This window comes from Nanorana parkeri, unplaced genomic scaffold (assembly GCF_000935625.1).
Source record: "Nanorana parkeri isolate BGI_ZX_2015 unplaced genomic scaffold, ASM93562v1 scaffold3298, whole genome shotgun sequence".
NCBI classification, from domain to species: Eukaryota; Metazoa; Chordata; class Amphibia; order Anura; family Dicroglossidae; genus Nanorana; species Nanorana parkeri.
The window spans coordinates 45,585-53,200 of record NW_017309566.1 but is presented as its reverse complement, the minus strand read 5'-3'; the positions used below and the strand labels follow the sequence as shown (position 1 = coordinate 53,200).

The 7,616-nt window shown below is 47.2% G+C and overlaps 1 long non-coding RNA gene across 1 annotated transcript in view; it reads left to right on the top strand.

Moving 5' to 3' along the window:
- Positions 1–7,279: 7,279 nt before the first annotated feature.
- LOC108803014 overlaps positions 7,280–7,616 on the top strand; it is a 2,530-nt gene continuing 2,193 nt past the window's right edge. Inside the window, exons 1-2 of the long non-coding RNA XR_001942250.1 lie at positions 7,280–7,318; positions 7,411–7,438. This is a non-coding gene — a long non-coding RNA (uncharacterized LOC108803014). The remainder of the gene's footprint in view (positions 7,319–7,410; positions 7,439–7,616) is intronic.

The following is a 7,616-nucleotide window of genomic DNA, read 5'->3' as shown; positions in this document are numbered from 1 at the left end:
CCTCCCTCCCTCTTCTCTCTCTCCCCCCTCCCTCCCTCTCCCCCTCTTCTCTCTCTCCTCTCTCTGATGCTTTATATACCTCTAAGAGCTCAATATCCAGTAATATTGTGTGCATTTAAGAATACATCCAGATGTTTTTTAAACAATTAACCGAGCTCCTGGGGGAGTCTATTCCACATTGTCACAGCTCTAACTGTGAAGAATCCTTTCCGTATGCAAAGGTTAAACCTCTTTTCCTCCAGACGCAGAGAGTGCCCCCTTGTCCTTTGCAACGACCTTAACGTGAATAATTTGGCACCAAGCTCACTATATGGACCATTTATGTATTTATATATGGTGATCATGTCCCCCCTCCCTCCCCCATCGCCTCTTCTCCAGAGAGAACACATTCAGGTCAGCTCATTGTTCCTCATAGCTGAGCTCCTCCACGCCTCTTAGGAGTTTAGTCCTTCGCTGCACTCTCTGGAGTCCGGAGACCCCGTATAATATAAGGAAGGATGGAGACAGATGAGATCTTACTAATGCTTTGTACAGGGGCAGGATTATGTCTCTCTCTGGAGTCTAGAGACCCCGTATAATACAAGGAAGGATGGAGACAGATGAGGTCTTACTAATGCTTTGTACAGGGGCAGGATGGTGTCTCTCTCTGGAGTCTGGAGACCCCGTATAATATAAGGAAGGATGGAGACAGATGAGGTCTTACTAATGCTTTGTACAGGGGCAGGATGGTGTCTCTCTCTCTGGAGTCCGGAGACCCCGTATAATACAAGGAAGGATTTTGCTGCTTTAGAATCTGCGGCATGTTATTATTGAGTCTATGATCTACCAGAACCCCTCGATCTTTCTCCATCACTGACTCCCCAAACATACTCCCCCCCCAGAATGTATGACACATGAATGTTTTTAGTCCCCAAGTGCAAAACTTTACATTTATCAACATTAAACCTCATTTGCCAAATAGAAGAATATCACCGTTATCTGCAGGCTGTGTGTATGAAGGTGTCACGTTTGCCCATTCAAATATGGGGGGGGCGGAAATTCAGCAGTTTTACACTTCTCTGTATGTAGCAATTGACCCCCGAGGGAGCTGCTGGAATTTTAATGGGCCCACAAGCTTCAAGCTTTTGCTACTTGTGACTTGCCTTGTAGCTGCACCCAAACACTCACCAACCCACCAATGGAGACAGACAGACAGATGATGGACTTCAAGGCCTCCAGTCTTCTTTTATAAAAATCTATTGATTCCACTTTCTAGGGAGAGAGGTTTGGGGGTACAGGATGCCCCCAAAACAGCAGCAAAAATTCCCTCCAATCGGTAGTGTCTTCTATTGTCTCTATTCCTCTGCCATAGGCTGATGTAGAACTCTGTAGGCCCAGAAGGGCGACTACCTTTAAAAATGTTTGGCCTCTTCCACTACCTTCACATTAGAGATGCTTCTCAGGTTGTGTGGTGGGCTGGGTTGTACTATATCTGTGTCTTCCATGGACACATTGATGGTAAGAGGTCTTATGGAAAAGCCGCTAGCTAAGGTGTATCATTAATTTTGTTGAATAGCAGACCTGCTTTGCATAGATGGAACGTGGATATCCCTGACATGGATGGGGGGGGGGATTGGGTGGATATTTGGGGCAATCCATTGTCTTCTACAATACAAATTCTTACACTCGGGATAAACTGGCTATGATATATAGGGATGTGCCCCCCTCTTGTTGGAGGTGTCCGGCATCCCTGGAGGATTTTAGGCACATTTTTTGGAAGTCCTGGTTTCTGAGGTTATCACATCTCACGGCTCTGGTGGCTAGACCTGAGATGTCAGTATGTCACAATGTCTACAGATGGAAAGGATTATCTCTACCAACGCATCTTTCACTTTATGGTTTTATGCCAGCAAGTTAATTATCCTCAATATGAAAAATAGCAGCCTATCCTTGCAGGGCGTGACATGACAGGCTTTGTCGGTGGTTGTTGGCTGGATTTGTTGCAATATAATGTGTATACTGGTTAGTATGCAGCTCTCGGGGTGGGGCGGTGGTGGTGTGGGGGTAGTGGTGCAGGGAGCGGGTGTTTCTTCTTTTGTTGTACTACCTGGCGTATGATTAGTGCCCCTGGTTGTTCTACACCAGAAGAGTTGTTATTGATATTGTAGAATTTATTAAACAATGTTGGTTTGGAAAAAAAAAAGGGGTCAAAATCATGTTTTTTTTTGGGGGGGGGCCTTAACGGTTTCTTGCACCGGGGCCCTAAGGTTTCTAGTTACGCCTCTGCCGGATGAGCAACTATCCGAACAAAACCTTTCTTCAGCTCTTTCCTCTAGGCTAGGAGTGTGTGGGAGCAAATATTGGACCTGTATGAAGGTCCACCCTCCCCAGGCAGCAGATCTAGGAGCAAAGGACCTCTGGACTCCCACCCTCCCCAGGTAAAGCCCAGGAGGGAAGGATTCTTCTAGAAGGTCTCTCCAAATATTTATCCTCTTCTGTTGGAGTGTACAACATTTTCATGTACGAAAGCTGCCGAACAGATATCTTCAAATATTGATTGCATCATTGGAAGCAGAGAATAGCAAGTTAGCTTATTTCAGGAAGCCAAGGCAATTTAGATATTACATCTTCCCAACACAGTCCACATCACTGGAATGAATCTCTCAGCGATTGGCCGAGACAGAATAACTAGACCTGAAACATTGTATCTTCCCACCTTCATCTACTGGAGATCACTCAACAATGTCCATGGGTTTAGGAGAAACCTAAAGATCCCAAACAAAGCTCAGGCTGGATACAGCCAAGCTCCCAACACGAAATTAGGATAGAGAAGCTCCAGCTCTGGGTCTGGGTCCATATATTGGTATACTGTATACTGTATATATTTATGTCAGCACAGGGTCACTTTGTATGTTAAGTCATAATTGTAATACACTTACCTTTCCAGTGGCCCATTTGTTGAAATGGCTCCCCTCCGCTTCTCTTCAACCAGTCGGGTGCCTGCTCCCCGTCACACACACAGCGGTTCCTCCTGCCGGCTTTCATTTATTGGATTTTACTTCTTTCAATCATGGAGGCTCAACATCGGCATGAAGGCTCAGAATCAGAATTGCCGTTGTGAGGAAGCTTTGTACGGCCCCTCCAGCCATGATGTGCCCGCGTTCCATAGAGAAGCACATCATCGGGTCTAAAATGATCAAATAAGATAAAGCTGATACAACACGGTATTAGAAATTAGACACCACTAACACTTCCTGGGAATATACTAAGTGAATTAACAAGTGATGGCCATGCCCATATTTGGTCAATGATGTCACCCAGTATTCCCACCCCTTTGTTTACATTCAGCTGTTGGTTCAAGAATCTGCCAGCCAGCAGATGAATGGTGCCGGGGATATGTCACTGGTTGTTAGGACACCGTGGACACTGGCTTCCTAGGAACCAGTAAACCTCATCAGGAAGCTGTTACAATTGGCAGTGGGCGTAATACTTCTACTAAATGTGACTTCCCGCTGCAGCTGAGGTTCAGCTCGGTGGGAGAGCAACACCCCATTCATCAGGCAAAGTTCAGACCGAATTCTACTTCACTCCGAACCCGAATCTCATCCACACTAATGACCTCCTTGTTTTCTCCCGATCGGTAGTGGATCGGGGGTTGGGATAGCCCAGCTTCTACAATGTACAATGTGATGATCTGACGTCTGACGAGGCTTTTACTCAAGCCGTGTAAAGACGGTTAGAATTTTATTTCTAGTAGTAAGTGGTAATGGGGTCAGTTTGATGATCGACTTCACTGTACTGGCCGAAAAAAATCAAAGGAGCGGGATTCCCATTCTCGAGTGAATGAAATTCTGACAGTGAATGTGTTTTCTGTTCCGGAAACTCCATTTACTCAAATGTTACAATCAATCAAAATTTCCAAGGACATTCTACGAGTCTCTGATGGAATAATCAAATGTTCTGATTATCATATGAACATTTGTATAAAACTCTATCCGTGTATGGCCTACACTAGTCTCAGTGGTCCTAATATTGCTCTGCAAACCCTCAATTATAGGGTTCTCATCCTTCTCCCTCTCCTCATCCACCTCCTCTTCCTCTCCCTTATCCTCCTTCTTCTCCTCTTCCTCTCTCTACTCATCCTTCTGCCCTCCTCCTCATCCCCCTCTCTTTTCTCCCTCTCCTCTTCAACCTCCCATTCCTCTCCCTCCTCATCCACCTCCTCTTCCTCTCCCTTATCCTCCTTCTTCTCCTCTTCCTCTCTCTACTCATCCTTCTGCCCTCCTCCTCATCCCCCTCTCTTTTCTCCCTCTCCTCTTCAACCTCCCATTCCTCTCCCTCCTCATCCACCTCCTCTTCCTCTCCCTTATCCTCCTTCTTCTCCTCTTCCTCTCTCTACTCATCTTCCTCCTCATCCTCCTCCCCCTCTCTTTTCTCCCTCCCCTCTTCAACCTTCCCTTTTCCTTCCCCTCTTCCTCTACTATCTTATTCTTCCTCTGCTCAACCTTTTCCTCTCTCTTCCTCTCCCGTCCTCCTCCTTCTTCTCCTCTTCCTCTCTCTACTCATCCTCCTCCCCCTCTCTTTTCTCCCTCCCCTCTTCAACCTTCCCTTTTCCTTCCCCTCTTCCTCTACTATCTTATTCTTCCTCTGCTCAACCTTTTCCTCTCTCTTCCTCCCCCACCCCTCCCCCCCTCTCTTTTCTCCTTGCCCTCTTCAACTTCCTATTTTCCTTCTCCTCTTCCTCCACTATCTTCTTCTTCCTTTGTTTAAACTTTTCCTCTCCCCTCCTCCTCCTGAGGTCCAGCCGGAGGCCATCCCCCGAGGTCCAGCCGGAGGCCATCCCCCGAGGTCCAGCCAGCAGAAGCTTCATCTACACCTTCCTGTAGGCGAAACTCAAGCCTAACTCCAGCCAAAACTTTGTTCTTTCTCATCCTATGAGGCACACGGGCATTGAGAAACAGTCACGTTAGACTGCTGGGTTCAGGAGGATTGGACCCCGGCACACAGAAGAATTGTAGGCCCGCCCCCGTGACCTGGAAGGCTGGGCAACTTTTCTTCAACTGTGCTGGAATTGTCTCTTCTCAGCCTTCTGACCAAGGCGGTTATTTCCTCAGTGGGGAGATTCACCCTCCCTTTTTGTCCTGGTGAATGTTATCAGTGAAAGAAAATCACCAGAACTGTAATAGATGGGAAGTCCTCCAATGGGGCACTAGACCAGCAAGGATTTCCCTCACTTTGAAAGGATTTCCTCTCATTTCCTGTTGGACAGCAAATGAAGTGAAATCAACTCAATGGGACACAGATGGCAAAAAAAAAAAAAAACCTGGCAGATTATAACCCTCCCTTACTCTATCCAAAACTAAAAAAGGCTTCAATGCCTGAGAATCCCATACTCAGCAGTCTAGTCCTCCTCAATTTCCATTCCGGGGAATCACACCACCCACCTCACCGGGGGCACTATGTGCACCACCATCTCTCCCGCCAACCTGCATGGGCAACACTCCCACCAATACTCAAACCTGACAGCTCACATGAAGGGCGGGCATGTTGTGTTTGCCAAAGAGCTGCCAGCCACAAATGGGGTGGAGCAAATGGAGGGGCCCTCCTGCTGACCCAATGGGGCCCAGGCCCAGTACAATAATATTGCTTAGTACCAGCCTATCTGTGGCCCTGCTGACTGGAAAATTGATGCACATCAGCAGCTAATTTTTGCTCTCCAAATACAACTGTTGTTTAAAAAAACTTAATGAAAATATACAAAAGCAATTCATTGACATCATTTATACACCATGGTATAGTCCAGTGACAGGGGCGGTTCTTGGTGCATGGCATGGGGACTTTTGCTCAATCTCTGGAGCTCCTGTCCTTAAGGTTCAGAGGACTATATATTACCCTGTCCCTGGATTGCCAAATATGAATTGCCCACTGCCTGGTGCCCCCTGATATGGGTAATCCATAGTGATAGGGGCTAACAAGTGTTGTCCAGTCCTTAATACCCTCAGACCAGAGCTCCTTTTGCGCCCGAGGCAATAACAGAAAATTGTGCCCCCCCAACAGACGGTGTGCTGTATATGGCGTCATGCGCCCCGCCTCCAGGATGGTGGCGCGCATGTGCAGAATGCGCTTGTGACCGAATCCATATAGCATAAAAATTAGTTTTGTCCGAAACAAATTTTTAGTCTTTGCACATGTCTAGTAATATTTGTGCATGAATGTGTGGTTTATTGTGTGTGTTGTGGGGGGGTTGGGGTAGGGGGTGTTTGGGGGGTATTTTTTATTATCATTTTTTTTTTTACTGTTGGGGGGCTTCGGGGAACTATTGGAGGTCTAAACAGACCCCTGATATTTCCCTTTTGTACTAGAAAAAGAGATTGAGGACACAGAGTCCTCTGCCCATACAGGTAGGGGAAAGCTGCGGGGTGGCAAGGAGAAGCTGGAGTGTTGGCCGCCTGGCGCACCTGTTGCCAATTGCCGGTGCTGGCTGCGCCCCCTCTCACCTGCGCCTGAGGCGAGTGCCTCACTCGTCCCATGGTAGCTACAGCCCTGCCACAGACATAGGTATTGCCTCATACATGGTGCCTTCACCTATGTGTATTGCCGGTCTATGGTTGCCCAGGGTCATAGACATTGCTCAGTTCCTGTCAGGGCCCGGCTTTGGAAGTGTATGGTGGATCACAGCTGCGGTTCCAACTGGGTGTTTAGTGCGGTTGTCAGGCTAAAATCCCCGGCGGCTCTCTCAATCATAAACGGAGAGTTGGGGATTTAGTCATCATGGACCGCTAATAGTAAGTGGTAATAACAGTCGATGTAATTTAAGAATATTAACTCATATCCCTGATATTGGCAATCCTATCTGGAATTGTGGTATAAGCGGATGGTATAGTCTCTATGACAGATAACAGTAGATGTGACGTCACGCGGCCGTGGGCTACTTCCGCGCTCCAGCTTGGAACGCATAGTACTTTCGTCAAGCGGGAGGAGGAGTGCGGCGGTCACCGCGGCCGATGCGCCCCAGCCTGGAACGCAGTCGGGAGGAGCCAGGAACCCGTGGGACATTACAGTTCCTGGTATTCACAGACGTGTATAGTGTCCCTGTTTTCTCAGTCCCATGGCTGAGAGGAAGATATTCTGCCGGATTTTTCTTTGAATGTCACTACAATAAGTTTCTTTTTTTGCAGAAACTATCACAAAGATGAGTAAATCACACCAGGAAGAACCTCCCCCCAATTATGATTCCATCTCAGCCAACGCTCCTCCCGTGACCTACACAGTGCCATCGTATACCATAGACAGTGCAGTGATTAAAGGTGTGCCACCAGGACTCCAATGTCTGCTGCAGGTGAGATTGATCTCCATCCTCTTATCTCTGTATCCTGTCATTATTGTGTCATCACAAAGAATGGAGCGGTAACTATTCTCTTGTTCTTTCAGACAAACCAGCTTTCCATACAGGAGAAATGTAAGAATCCCACTGATTCCTCTCCTCCATTACTGATGAGAAGGAGGAAAAACAAAGATTGCTCAATAATTACCGTCCCACTGTCTCTGATTATTTGACTTTTCTTAAAACTGACTTTCTCTTCTAACCGTCAACGTAATTTTCGCATTACAGAGGCCGGGCACATCCAACCCCCCCC